This window comes from Cebus imitator, unplaced genomic scaffold, assembly GCF_001604975.1.
Source record: "Cebus imitator isolate Cc_AM_T3 unplaced genomic scaffold, Cebus_imitator-1.0 Scaffold113, whole genome shotgun sequence".
NCBI classification, from domain to species: domain Eukaryota; kingdom Metazoa; phylum Chordata; class Mammalia; order Primates; family Cebidae; genus Cebus; species Cebus imitator.
The window spans coordinates 3,867,306-3,883,080 of record NW_016107428.1 but is presented as its reverse complement, the minus strand read 5'-3'; the positions used below and the strand labels follow the sequence as shown (position 1 = coordinate 3,883,080).

General features: G+C 34.3%; 1 pseudogene; it reads left to right on the top strand.

Moving 5' to 3' along the window:
- The first annotated feature begins 14,689 nt into the window (after window positions 1-14,689).
- The window catches only part of LOC108311299, a 3,912-nt pseudogene continuing 2,826 nt past the window's right edge, over window positions 14,690-15,775 (top strand).

Here is a 15,775-nt window from a genome sequence, read left to right as displayed (position 1 = left end):
TTTTTTTTTTTCCGCTTGTTTGGTATGTCTTCCTCCATCCCTTTATTTTGAGCCTATTTGTGACTTTGCACATGAGATGGGTCTCCTGAATACCAATGGGTCTTGACTCTTGATCCAATTTGCTGGTCTGTGTCTTTTAATTGGGGTATTTATCCCATTTACATTTAAGGTTAATAATTTTATGTGTGAATTTGATTCTGTCACTATGATGCTAGCTGGCTATTTTTCCCATTAGTTGATGCAGTTTCTTCATAGTGTTGATAGCCTTTACATTTTGTTTTGTTTTTCAGTGGCTAGTACTGGTTTTTCCTTTCCATATTTAGTGCTTTTTTTTCAGAAACTCTTGTAAGGCAGGCCTGGAGGTGAAAAAATTCCTCAGAATTTGCTTGTTTATAAAGGATTTTATTTCTCCTTCAGTTATGAAGCTTAGTTTGGCTGGATATGAAATTCTGGGTTGAAAATTCATTTCTTTAAGAATGTTGAATGTCAATCCCCACTCTCTTGTGTCTTGTAGGGTTTCTGCCAAGAGATCTGCTGTTAGTCTGATGGGCTCCCCTTTGTGGGTAACCTGACCTTTCTTTCTGGCTGCCCTTAACATATTTTCCTTCATTTCAACCTTGGTACATCTGGCGATTATGTGTCTTGGGGCTGCACTTCTCAAGGAGTATCTTTGCGGTGTTCTCTGTATTTCCTGAATTTGAATGTTCATCTGTCTTGCTAGGTTGGGGAAGCTCTCCTGGATAATATCCTGAAGAATCTTTTCCAACTTAGTTCCATTGTCCCAGTCACTTTCAGGTACACCAGTCCAATGTAGGTTTGATCTTTTCACATAGTCCTCTATTTCTTGGAGGCTTTACTTGTTCCTTTTCATTCATTTTTCTCTAGTCTTGTATTCACATTTTATTTCATTAAGTCGATCTTAAACCTCTGATATCCTTTCTTCCACTTGATTGATTTGGCTATTGATACTTGTACATACTTTACAAAGTTCTTGTGCTGCGTTTTTCAGCTCCATCCGGTCATTTGTGTTCTTCTCTAAACTGGTTATTTTAGTTAGCAATTCCTCTAACCTCTGATTAAGGTTCTAAGGTTCCTTGCACTGTGTTAGAACATGCTCCTTCAGCTTGGAGGAGTCTGTTATTTACCACCTTCTGAAGACTACTTCTGTAAATTTGTCAAACTCATTCTCCATTCAGTTTTGTTCCCTTGTTGGCAAGGAGTTGGATCCTTTGGAGAAAAGGCATTCTGGTTTTTGGAATTTTCAGCCTTTTTGCCCCAGTGTTTCCTCATCTTCATGGATTTATCTACCTTTGGTCTTTGGATGGAGTTTTTGTGTGGTTGTTCTTTTCATTGATGTTGATGATACTGCTTTCTGTTTGTTAGTTTTCCTTCTAAGGAATACTTTCTTCAGTCTATCCATCTGACAAAAAGCTAATATCCAGAATCTACAGGAACGTAAACAAATTTACAAGGAAAAAAAGCACAAACAACCCCATCAAAAGGTGGGCAAAGGATATGAACAGACACTCTTCAAAACAAAACATTTATGCAGCCAAAAAACATATGACAAAAAGCTTATCATCACTGGTTATTAGATAAATGCCAATCAAAACCACATTGAGATGCCATCTCTTGCCAGTTAGAATGGTGATCATTAAAAAGTTAGAAACAACAGATGCTAGAAAGGATGTGGAGAAACAGGAATGCTTTTACACTGTTGGTGGGATTGTAAATTAGTTCAACCATTATGGAAGACAGTGTGGTGATTCCTCAAGGATCTAGAACTAGAAATATCATTTAAGCCAGAAATGCCATTACTGGGTATCTACCTAAAGGATTATAAATCATTCCACTATAAAGAAACATGTACATGAATGTTTACTGCAGCACTATTCACAATAGCAAAGACTTGGAACCAACTCAAAAGCCCATCAATGTTAGACTGGATGAAGAAAATGTGGCACATATGCACCATGGAATACTATGTAGCCATAAAAATGAAAGAGTTCATGTCCTTTGGAGGGACATGGATGAAGCTGGAATCTATCATTCTCAGCAAACTAACATAGGAACAGAAAACAAAACATCGCATTTTCTCACTCATAAGTGGGAATTGAACAATGAGAACATATGAGCACAGTGAGGGAAACATTACATACTGGGGCCTGTCGGGGGATTAGGGGCAAGGGGAGGGAGAGCATTAGAAGAAATACCTAAGGTAGATGATGGGTTGATAAGTGCAGCAAACCACCATGGCATGTATATACCTATGTAACAAGCCTGCACGTTCTGCACATGTATCCCAGAACTTAATGTGTAAATTTTTTTAAAAAGCTGCCACTATGCACTTCCTTAATAAAAATGAAAGAGACAGTGAAATACAAAGTCATTGCTTCATTTGAAGATAACATTTTTTCATGAATTCAGCAACTAAACATTGTTCAAACAGAGGAACAGCTGGCACAGATGTCATGGAATTCTGTGTTCGGTGTTAGTCACAGCTGAGGTTTATATCTAGCTTTCCCTAAAGCTTTGGAGAAACATAATGAATGGTCACCTTGAAATAAGATGATAAATTTTTCAACTAATTAACTTTATAAAAGCATTATATTCCTCCAGTACAGCAATGGTCATTTTCTCAAATAGATAAAAGTGTTAAACTACATCTGTTTTTAGTTAACAACACCCCTTGGATGTGATATATGATCCTGTCTGTGGTATCACCATAGATAATAGATGCAGAGAATATTTAGATTACTATTTCATATATCTCACTGTAAAACCTTGAAATACGCGGCAAAACAATGAGCACAAAGACTGGATTTCAGAACCCTGTCAGCAAAAGTACTCTTTCGTTACCTGAAAATATTTGTCAATTGTCCATAAAAATGAATCTTGGTAGAAAACTAAGAAATCTTTGTACTCTCATATAAGATTAAAGACTTCACAAATACTGTGCTTTAAAAAAAAAAATCCTATTAGATTTGTGCTTGTTTGTGGATGGACATTCTCATCATAGATCACTTTTGCCTGATCATTCTTAAAAGCCTTATACATGAACTAGTACAATGCGTTTTGTAAGTGTGTATGGCTCTTCTTTTTCATGAGCTTTTAAAATCCATTCATGTCACTAGGTCTGTCAGTAATTCCTTTCTCTTTATTTTTGAATCTTTAATTGTATAAGTGTAACAGCGTGTGTATTCATTCTCCTCTTAAGGGACAGTGGCTTATTTACATTATTATAAGTAAGGCTGCCATGAACATTACTGTATGTCTTTCTGAGTTCACATGTTTTTATTATTTCAGGCAGATTCTCAGTAGTGAAATATTTATCTATTCAAGAAACTCTCCAACAGTCTTGCAAGGTGGTTATGCACTTTCTATTTTAACCAGCAATGTATGAAACTCCCTGTGACTCCACATCTTTTTCACTATTTTTCAGTTCGCCTGTATTCATTCTAGTGGGAAAAGAATGTTATATCAATAATGTTTTAATTTGCATTTTCTCAATTCTAGTTGATGTCATGAATTTTCATGTACTTTCAAAAATTTATTCATATGTAAAGTCACATTTTTGTTTGTGCCAATTTTAATTGGCTTATTTATATTTATAATATTGACTTGTGCAAGTTTTAATGTATTCCTTATATTAGTGAATTGTCCTATATATGCTTTTTAAGTGTTTTTTTTTTCTCCTGTAGTCTGTGGCTTTTTTATTGATTTTCTATTTAGATGAGAACAAATGTTTATTTTATATGAAGTCAAATTATCATTTTTAAAAAGCCATTTTCCTTTTTTTCTAATGCATGCCTGCTTAACCTCACCCATAATGATAGTCTTTGTTCTAGAAGTTTTATGGGTAGTGCTTATATTTAGGTCCAAGATTCATCTTAAACTGATTTTCTTGAGCTGTGAGGTAAGAGTTTATATAAAAATAATAAATAATGTTCTTAATAAAACTTTTCACTAATATATTCAGTTGTTCCAAAGTCATTTATTGAAAAGATATATCTGCTCCTTCACATCAACTAGGTCAACTTTCAATTGATTATAAATGCACACATCTCTTTGGATTCTGTTTTTGTTCACTCCTTTTTAAATCTGTATATCAATATTAACTATAGTAATAAAGCTTCTATTCTTAAAGTCAGAGAGTAAAATTCTACTATGTGGTTTCTCTTTTGCAAGGTTATTTTGGCTAATCTATATACATTACATTTTCATGTAGTTTTAGAATCAGCATACCAATTTCCACAAAAAAGATGAATCGGGTGAGAATAAATATTGTAACAATATTTAGTATTCTAGTCTCAATAACGATGGTATGTATATTATTTGGCTCTTTAATTATTTCGCTCTTGAATCTTCAGTATTTTGTAGTTTTTGTGAAAAATCTTAGAAATTTGTCATTGTATTTATTATCAGGTAATTTATATTGCTTTATTTATATTGATTTATTGCTAGAAAATTTACTGTTTTTATATAATAACCTGTATACAGCAACTTGGATAAATACATTACTATTTCTTGTATTTTGTTGTTGATCCATAAGATTTTTTTTTTCCTTTTTTTTTTTTTTGAGGCAGATTTTCACTCTGTTGCCATGGCTGGAGTGCAATGACATGATTTTGGCTCACCACAAACTCTGCCTCCCCAGTTCAAGTGAATACTCCTGCCTCAGCCTCCCAAGTAGCTGGGATTACAGGCCTATGCCACCATGCCCAGCTAATTTTGTATTTTTAGTAGAGACAGGGTTTCTCCGTGTTGGTCAGGCTGGTCTCGAACTCCTGACGTCAGGTGATCTGCCTGACTTGATCTCCCAAAGTGCTGGGATTACAGGCAGGAGACACTGCATAATATCATATGTTTTAAATAAGGGGCTTTTACATATTTTCATCCTGTAGTCTGTGGCTTTTTTAAACTTTTAACCTGTATCTTTTAACTTTTTCTCCTTACTGTATAGCTAGCATCTGTGGTATAATCATACATAGAAATGGAGATAATTTATATTCTTATCTTGTTTAGAATTTTTTTGTAGGTCTGTCATAAATGCCCGATATCTTATTAGGAAAGATCTCTTGTATTATTGGCTTACAGATGCATATGTATATGCTTTCCAGTGAGAAATGGATGATGTATTGATGTATATTTTTAAATTCTTTTTTTGGTGCAAGTGTTGAGATAATGATTTTTCTCTTTATCTTAATATCATAAATTATGACTATTGACTTTGCTTTTTAAAATATTTATGGCTAGGAAAACCCTACGTGAGCAAAATGATACATTATCTTCTTGTATATTGCTGTATAGAAATTGATTATATTTTATTGGCAATATTTGTGTCTAAATTCAAAAGAGATACTGGCCTGTATTCTTTTCCTTTTATAATTTAAAATGCTAACCATTTGGTATTGGGGTTATGCTGGCCTTATAAAACTGCTGTTCCATCCTCTTCCATGTTTTGGAAGGTTTGTGTAATTTTGGTATTATTTTTCCACTAGTGTTTTGTAGACTTTACCAATGAATCAATATGATTCTGGGTTTTTCTTTGTAATAAGGATTTTTTTTACATTCCCATTTTTGTATGAACTATATCATGCCTATTTTATAGCTAGTTTTGGTAATTTATTTTTACCTCTATCTTTTTCATGATCAGTTTTGTTAAAGCTTCACCAATTTTATTGATCATTTTAAATAACCAACTTTAGGCTTTGAAATTTTCCTTCATTGTGAATTTTATGTTTCAATTGTTTTGTCCTTATTTTAAAATTTTATTTATCCTACTTATTTTGGGTTTATTTTGCTCTTTTTAAGTTAAAAGCTTCTATCATTGATTTTAGACCTTTCATTTTCTTATAGTATAAACTGTTTATTTCACTCAAATTACTGCTTTTGTTGAATTTTGTAGGTTTTTGTAGGATGTGGTTTGATTATTATGAAACTAATAATTTATAATCCCTCTTGTGGTTTGTTCTTTCACATATAGGGTATTTAAAATTATTTTGCCGAATTTTCACTGTTTAAAAATTTTTGTATATGTATTGATGTCTTAATGATGGCTTAATTATGCAAAGAATATGCTGCTTTATTTCAGTCCTTTAATATATATTGAAAAGAAAAGGGGAATCATGGTAGACAGGAGGCAGGACTAGATTGCCGCTCCCGACAGAGCAGCATATGGAGGCTTGCATTGTGAATTTTAGCTCAGTTCAATTGCAAGAGCAAACCAGCAACCCTGTCAGCACCCACAGATCCTCTGAAGAAAGCAGATTGCTCCTGCAGGACGCAGGAGATACCCCAAATACTGTAAGTGCCCCAACGGTGGAAGTGGGAAAGGCAGACCCACCTCTCCAGAACACACACTCCCACTGGAGAGGCTGAAGCTCTGTTTGTGGGAGACATTTCTGACTTTACCTGGAGCTGAGTCAAGTTAGAGAGTTGAGTGAAATACAGCGGTAGAGGAAGCAGCAGAAATGCCCTGGGAGCTCACTGGGTCCCCAAAGAGCACATTCCTACCTTGCACCACAGGGATCTATCAGGAGGGTGGCCAAAGGAGCAGGAGGTAAAGCCCCACAGGGAGAAGGAATTCTCTAGCTGAACTTTATAACAATTTTAATGGGGCAGAACTCTTCTATACACCAACAGTGATCAAATCATATTAAATCAAACCAAGAACTCAACCCCTTTTACAATAACTGCAAATAAAATAAAATAAAATAAAATAAAATAAAATACTTAGGAATATACCTAACAAAGGTGTCAAAAGACCTCTACAAGGAAAACTGCAAAACACTGCTGGAAGAAATCATAGATGACACAAACAAATGGAAATACTTCCCATGCTCACGGACGGGTAGAATCAATATTGTGAAGATGACCATACCACCAAAGGTAATCTACAAATTCAGCATAATCCCAATCAGAATATCACAATCATTTCTCATAGAATTAGAAAAAAACAATTCTAAAATTCATATGGAATAATAAAAGAGCCCACATAGCCAAAGCAAGACTAAGCAAAAAGAACAAATCTGGAATCATCACACAACCTGATTTCAAACTATGCTATAAGGCCATCATCACCAAAACAGCATGATACTGGTATAAAAATAGGCACATAGACCAATGGAACAGAATAGAGAATGCAGAAATAAATCCAAGTACTTTTAGTCAACTGATATGCAGCAAAGCAAAGAAAAATATACAGTGGGGAAAGGACACCTTTTTCAACAAATGATGCTGCTATAATTGGCTAGGCAAATGTAGGAGAATGAAACTGGATCCTCATCTTTCACCTTATCCAAAAATCAACTCAAGATGAATTAAGGACTTAAATCTAAGATCCAAAATTATAAAAATTCTGGAAGACAAAATTGGAAAAACCCTTTTAGACATTGGCATATGCAAGAGTTTCATGGCCAAGAACCCAAAAGCAAATTCAATAAAAACCAAGATAAATAGCTGGGACCTAGTTAAACTAAAGAGCTTTTGCATGGCAAAATGAACAGTCAGCAGAGTAAACAGACAACCCACAGAGTGGAAGAAATTCTTCACAATCTATACATCTGACAAAGGACTAATATCCAGAATCTACAATGAACTCAAACAAATCATTAAGAAAAAAAACCAATCCCATCAAAAGGTGGGCTAAGGACATGAGTAGACAATTCTTAAAGGAACATATACAAATGTCCAACAAAAATATGAAAAAATGCTCAACATCACTAATGATCAGGGAAATGCAAATCAAAGCCACAATGCAATACCACCTTACTCCTGCAAGAATGGCCAAAATAAAATAAATAAATTAAATAAAATAAACAGTAGATATTGTCATGCTGCGGTTAACAGGGAACACTTCTACACTGCTGGTGGGAATGTAAACTAGTACGACCACTAAGGAAAACAATGTGGAACTGCCATTTGATCCAGCAATCCCACTACTTGGTATCCATCCAGAGAAACAGAAGTCATTATTCAAAAAAGAAACTTGTACAGGCATGTTTACAGCAACAAAATTCACAATTGCAAAATCGTGGAAACAACCCAAATGCCCATCAATCATCGAGTTGATAAATAAACTGTATATACATACATACACACATACACATATGATGGAATACTGTACAGCCACAAAAAGGAATTAATTGACAGCATTTGCAGTGACGTGGATGAGATTGGAGACTATTATTCTAAGTGTAGTAACTCAAGAATGGAAAACCAAACATCGTATGTTCTCACTGATACGTGAGAACTAAGCTATAAGGATGCAAAGGCATAAGAATGATATAATGGACTTTGGCGACTTGGGGGGAAGAATGAAAGGGGAGCAAGGAATAAAAGACTACAAATATGGTATAGTGTATACTGCTTGGGTGATGGGTGCACCAAAATCTCACAAATCACCACTAAAGAAGTTATTCATGTACTCATTTAACCAAATACCACATGTATCCTAATAACTTATGAAAAAATAAAATAAAAATATATAAAAAAGTTATTCTGGTAATAGGTAGTTCAGCAGTGAAAAACAAATGTTTACATAGCCATAGTAACAAAAATATGGACTACAAATTTAATGTATATATTTATATGTATATTTATATTTAATTTATATACATATATATGGAGAAAGAGAGAGAGAGACCAGCTTCATTATTTAGTATATATGTAATGTTGCATATATTTCAAATAAATATGTATTTGTTAATAGAGTGTTCTATAAATATTAATAAGGTCAAGTAGATTGATAATGTTGAAATCTTTATAATTATCAGTTTTGTCTAATTGTTTTAAAAATTACTGAGAAACAGATATCAAAGTCCTTAATTATGATCATGAGTTTGTCTCTCTTCAAATCTGTTTTCTTTATACATTAAAAAAATATTTTAAAAATATGAACGTGTAAGATTGCTATGTTTTATGATTAATTGCTTCTTTTTAAATACATTTTATTCTTTGTTTTCCTGGATGTCTTAAAGTCTACTTTCTGTAGTTAATATACTCACAGCACCTTTCTTATTGATATGGATAGATTTAAGTCTCTCTTTCTCTCTCTAAAAATATGTATATATGTGTGTATATATATTTACATGCACATACATATATATTTTTTATATATATTTTTTGTTTGAATGAAAGTGATAGTCAATGGCAACTTTTTATATTCTAAGTAGAGAAAGAATTCAACTTTTATTTTACTATTCAAAATATAACTATACAATTTTCTTGAGAGAATAAAAATCTGTGATTTATGGCCACCCTTTATAAGAAAATTAATCTCATTTATTCTAAGAAGCCTATGTCTACACAGAATCCTACTCTGTGATTTCATAACGATATACAATCCCAAAGAAGAAATGTTTGTGTTTTAAAAGTGATTTACTATCTTGGCTATACTGTATTTAGCTGGTATCTTGTGGGGCAGGAAGGGGGCGGGAAGCAGTAGAAAAAGTCCTCTCATGTTTAATCTCCTAGAGGCTTCTATTCTGATCATTCACATTGCTACCTTAGGCACCACTACCTTTGATAAAGAAACTGCAGCAGAGAATGCTATGAATAAACACACACACTCGAAGATGCCATTTTACAAATTTCTACAAAAAGCCTATTTTGCTGATGGAATTTCTTTACTTTGGTGTCACACTTGAGTTTATCTAGTGTTTTCCAGACACACCTTCTTTACCTTAAAAAAATATTTAAACAATACAAAAAAGTACATTAAGAAAAATTTTGCATACTCTCTGCCAAAGTCACATGTACTTTACTGAAATAGACAATGTCTTTTTTTCATATCCAAGTGAAATATACATTGCAAGAAAATTAAGATAATGTCAACATTGCCATATGTTTGTTTTTCATAAGTTATTAACAGGAAACTTGCTCCTGGGGTATTGGTTATTTGTCAGCAATTAATAATAGGGATTGACACTGACAAAGTCCCCACTGGGGTTTAGTTCTAAAAATAGCTGAGGACTAAAAACCCATCAGTAAGCAGCTGCTGCTATCATCAAGTGCACACTGCAGTTACAATTTACATGGAAGTGTTCGTATTAAATAGAAATTTTAAAATTACCCAATAGTGATAAAAATTGCTTTATATTTAAATTTATTTATAATTTGTAAGCATATTAATCAGAGCAGATGCAGTTTTGCAAAAACATCTTAAAAATCTTAAATTTAAGTTGAATCATTATTTGTATTAAGGTTTCACAAAAACATACCTTAAAATTTAAATAACTCTAGAAAAAGCATGATACAAATAAGCAATGCTCAGTTTCAATCATCTCACCAATTGTCTTTGGGTCAGTTGGTGACTTTGTTGTTCTTGGTTAGGCTCACTTATAAGTCTGGGGATTAGCTAGCCTATTTGCTTATCTAGGCTGTGCACACCTGGGATGACTAGAGCAACTCAGATATACTTCACATCTCTTACCCTACGGTAGACAAATCTGGGTATGTTCCTGTGGTATCGATAAAAAAATGAGAGAGGAGAAGAACCCAATCATATAGGCACATTTCAAGCTCCTGTTTGCATGATATTGGCTAACATTCAATTGGTCAAAGCAAATCACATGATCAAACCCAGATTCAAGCAATGGGCAAATCCAAGTAAGGTAGCAAAGAGCATAGAAACAGGGAGATGTAAAACAAAGGCAGATGCCGCAGTGGCTCATGCCTGTAATATAAGCACTTTGTGAGGCCGAGGCAAGGGGATGGCTTGAGCACAGGAGTTTGAGGTCAACCTGGCAACAATGAGAACTCGTCGCTGCCAAAATCTATTTTAAAAATTAGCTTGGTTTGGGCCAGTGCAATGACTCATGCCTGTAATCTCAGCACATGGAGAGGCTGAGGAGGGTGGATCTTTTGAGGTTGGGAGTTCAAGACCAGCCTGGCCAACATGGTGAAACTCCATCTGTACTAAAAATAGAAAAAATTAGCTAGGTGTGGTGGTGGGCACCTGTAATCCCAGCTAAGGCGGAGGCAGGAAAATTGTTGAACCCAGGAGATGGAGGTTGCAGTGAGCCAAGATCGTGCCACTGCACTTCAGCCTGGGTGACAGAGTAAGACTTCATCTCAAAATAGTAATAATAACAATAACTAAATAGCCGAGTGTGGTGGTGTGCACCTGTAGTCCCAGATACTAAAGAGGCTTATGTGAGAGGATTGCTAGAGCCCAGGAGATACAGCTGCAGTGGGTTATCATTGTACCACTGCACTCCAACCTAGGCAACAGGGACTCTGTCTCAAAAAGATTTTTCTTTGACAAGAGGAAAAAAAATACGCATAAGGGTGATTGACACAATATTCTCATCATTTAAGAACCTTAAACTTAAATTTTTATTTACTTTCACATTTCTCATATTTTTGTATATATCTTAAGTCATATGAGAAGTGGTTATTTCAAGATTATGAGGTTCAATAATTTTTTTTCTATTTCTATTGGCATATCTGCACAACTCATATAAAGGTGTTTTAAAATATTACCTATGTAAAGGGAAGATTTTGTCGTTGGAAAGCACATAGAATTTATTAGTATTTAAAACAAATTTGAATGGTCTGTCTTGAGTTTTTGATATTCTCTTCTCTATATATAAGAATGACTTCTGTCTTTAACACACCAGTTGTTTAGATGGATATAAATATAGTAGTCACTAATCCAGATGTTTCTAAATATCAAATTGATTCAAGAAAAATAAGTTCATATAAATTGATAATATCCATTGAGCTCTTCTAACCTCTCCAATAAAGTGAGACAATTGAGGACAGTAAAAACAATGAGAAAACAATGGACAGTGGAACTGTAGAACAGGACATAAAGGCATAGAAAAAGGTGAAATTGCTTAAGAACAACTGAGAGAAAATTGATATACAAGAGTTAGTGTTGTGCATGTTATTTCAAATAGGAAGAGTTGTATCTATATAGATGTAGATATATAGATATGTAGCATTTTAGGTTCTGGGATACATGTGCAGAACATACAGGATTGTTGCGTAGGTACATACGTGGCAACGTGGTTTGCTGCCTCCATCCCCCCGTCACTATATCTGACATTTCTCCTCATGTTATCCCTCCCCAAGAATTCAATATTGACTAAAGTATTATTATTTTTACAGAAGAGTTGAGGAAGGTGGCATTCATTTAGTTTTCTATCTGCAGCTATAACCAAAGAAAAAAGCTTGTGTTGAAATGTCCAGCTGTGGAGATGTTTGTATGGCAGGCACATTTATTTGTAATTCATGTAATGTAATAAAGCAAAGTAGAGGAAATATTGTGGTAAAAGAAAAATTTATAATATTTTTCTTTTAAAAAGAGACAAAAAATTTGGCAAATAAAAAACAGAATTTCTAAATCATGATTTGTAAAAAAGTGAGATTCTATAATATATATATATACAGGTTAACATGTAAGACAATTGCTCAACTTTAAAACTTCATAGATGATATTGTGAGAGATATCAAGAAAATTGAAGATGTGCTATGCATCTTTTTAAATGTATTTGAATAAAAGGAAATGAAAAATTTTTATATATTTGTTGATTTGTAGAATATAGACGATGCTTGACAATGCTACATGATATCGAGATGTAAGAAGAGTAAATATCTTAGCAAATTTTGATGCATACATTCAAGATTCTTGACAAGGAACAAAAATTCATATCAAAGCACATTTTTTCAAACAAAACTTTACATAATGAAAATATTTAACACTATAGATTGGTTGGTTCTTTTTAAGGACGTGTTTAGTGTAAAATGTAACACACATAGATAATTAATTACACTTAATTAAAATGTAAACCTCAATGAATTATCATGAACTACATGTAATCCATAGCAAAATCAGGAACTAGAATAACTTAAATAACCAGAATCATATCTCATGCTATAACTTAATGATTACTTCCTTCCTCCTGGTGTTTTTAGGATGCTTCTAATTTTTTGTGTCTTAAACTAAAGAAGATTCTATAGGATTGTTTATTTTGTATAAATTGATCAAATTATACACCTATAGTTTATGTACATATTTTATATTTCAATTTAAAAAACGTAACAGTGCTTTGTTACCGTAAAGTCCTTTAATTCTCCTTAATTACTATTTTATTAGGATATATTTGACACACATAATCCTCTACTGTATGTAAAGTTTAAACATGAGTTCTCTGTTGTTCAATAACAACAACATCATACTAACAAATGATATAAAGCAAGTTTTAAATGAAAGTTTGGGAGCTAGAATTCTGTTTTCTTCTTATTTATTTATTTATTTATTTTTTTTGAGACGCAATTTAGCCCTTGTTACCCAGGCTGGAGTGCAGTAGCATGATCCTGCCTCATTGCAACCTCCACCTCCTGGGTTCAAGCAATTCTCCTGCCTCAGCCTCCTGAGTAGCTGAGACTACAGGCATGCGCCACCATGCCCAGCTAATTTTTGTGTTTTTAGTAGAGACGGGGCTCCACCATGTTGACCAGGATGGTTTCGATCTCTTGACCTCGTGATCCACCCTCCTCGGCCTCCCAAAGTGCTGGGATTACAGATATGAACCACCGCGCCCGGCCTAGAATTCTGTTCTCTAAAGGTAAAATTTTCTGCTCTCCATCTTTATTGAGATGGGATTTGTTCTGCACATATATGAGCAAATCAGTATTCAAAATTAAGAGGCTATTACAAAATAAAGGAGGAAATAACTGGATCAATTTGAAAAGGCCTGAGTTTGTATAATGACTATTTATTTGCAATCTGTTTGTGAAACATGTCTCTCAATAAAAGAACGATATCTTACACTTTGGTGTATGGACAGCACAGAGTACACCACTTTCATTTATTTTATGCCAAATAAACCATTGGAAGGAAGGAAGGAAGGAAGGAAGGAAGGAAGGAAGGAAGGAAGGAAGGAAGAAAAGAAGGAAGAAAGGAAGAAGAGCTATTAAGGTACAGTGGAAATACATGAATTTTAGATGTAGGTAGGCCTAAATTGGACCTTGGTTAAACTATATACATATCTTCTGCATCTACAGACACTTTTAATCTTTTTAAGTTTTGAGCTTGCATTGTTCCGAATCACGTGACGTCACGTGAGTTGTGGAAGTAATTAAGTGATACATTTCATGCAAAATTTGTATTTTAATAATACATCCAAATGTGTTCAAGAAAAGATAAATATTAACTTCCCTGTTTCTGAAAATTTTATATTGTGAAAGTGTCTGTTTTTATTGACTTGATGGTTTACTTCTTAAGGATTTATTGAAATTATATATGTGCATGCCCCTTATAAACTTAAGAGTATAGGGATATTACTAGGTGCACATTTTAAGTAGCATTCATATTATTTACTGGACACTAGCTTTTCTAGGCTGAGCCAAAATAGAAGAACAGACCATAAAAAGAGAGCCCAGCAAATCAATCTGTAAGGATCACTAAAGCATCACTGGGGTAGATCCACAGTGCCAGTTATTTTTGGTCTCTATATGTAGGGAACCAACCCCACATCACACCCTTGGGTACCCCGAGTTCGGTGGCGACAAAGGAGTGAGAAAAAGACAGATTAAGAATGTAAATAGTGGGACCAGGGGACCATCACTTGTAATGGAGGCAGTGAAGGCCCCAAGCTTAGTTTCACCACAGTATTTATTGGTTACAATCACTTTGATCTACAGGGTAGGGGTGGAGTGATGGTGGGGAGAGGGTGACATGGTGGTGGGGCGAATCCGTGAGCTGGAACTGGTGTGTCATTCTGAAGTTTGATAATAGTGGTGGTTTGGGAGTTTCACAAAACAAGAACATGTGGTTATCTTTAGTCTATTATCTACGTCCAGCTGGTGGAACATTGGCCTTACAAGGAGCCTATAAGGCTGGCTACGTCACAATGCTATGAAGGGGTTTTACGTCCTTGAGCCCCGTGTTTATGGTAACAGAGCTGAGGTCACCCTGCACTGGAACGTGAGGCATGGAGAAGTTTGCCTCCCCAAAGGCCTCCCGCAGTGTGCTGTGGTCTGTTCCCAGTATATATGTTCCTCAGAAGCAATTTATGTAGGCACTCTGTAAGTCCTTTCTCCTTTGCTGCTTCCCCCAACATCTATAGTGAACTGTCCCTTCACAAACCTAGCAAACCATATTTTTCTGACAATCCTCGTTAAATTAATTTTTCTCAAATGGAAATTTGAAAGAGCAATAGTAAAGTATGATCCTAAATAAGCAAAATTAAAATAACCCCAAATCCAAAAACCTTTCATCTGTTTTCACAAAGTGAAAGGATGCAAAATGATTACCCTATATAGAGATCATATTTATGCCTGTTTGCTAATATATTGTATTACTAAGACACATCATTAAACTCAAGTGGAACTAAACTTTGTAAGTCTCAAATATAATTAATAGCCTTATAATATTGTCTTGGAATTTCCCAACTCAAGCATCTATAAATTGAGGTTTCCTGAATGATTGCATTTTTTGCTTGAATCTTTAGTACTTCTGATGTAATCTGAATGATACACATGATCCCAAACATTCTATACTAGATTTTTAAAAGGTATAAATGCATTACAGACCAATTATTTTCTTTCTTTCTCCCTTTCTTTTTCTTTCTTTTTCTTTCTTTCTTTTCTTTCCTTCCTTCCCTCCTTCCTTCCTTCCCTCCCTCCCTCCCTCCCTCCTTCCTTCCTTTCTTTCTTTCTTTCTCTTTCTTTCTTTCTTTCTCTTTCTTTCTTTCTTTCTCTCTCTCTCTTTCTTTCTTTCTTTCTTTCTTTTTTTCTCTTTCTTTCTTTCTTTCTTTCTTTC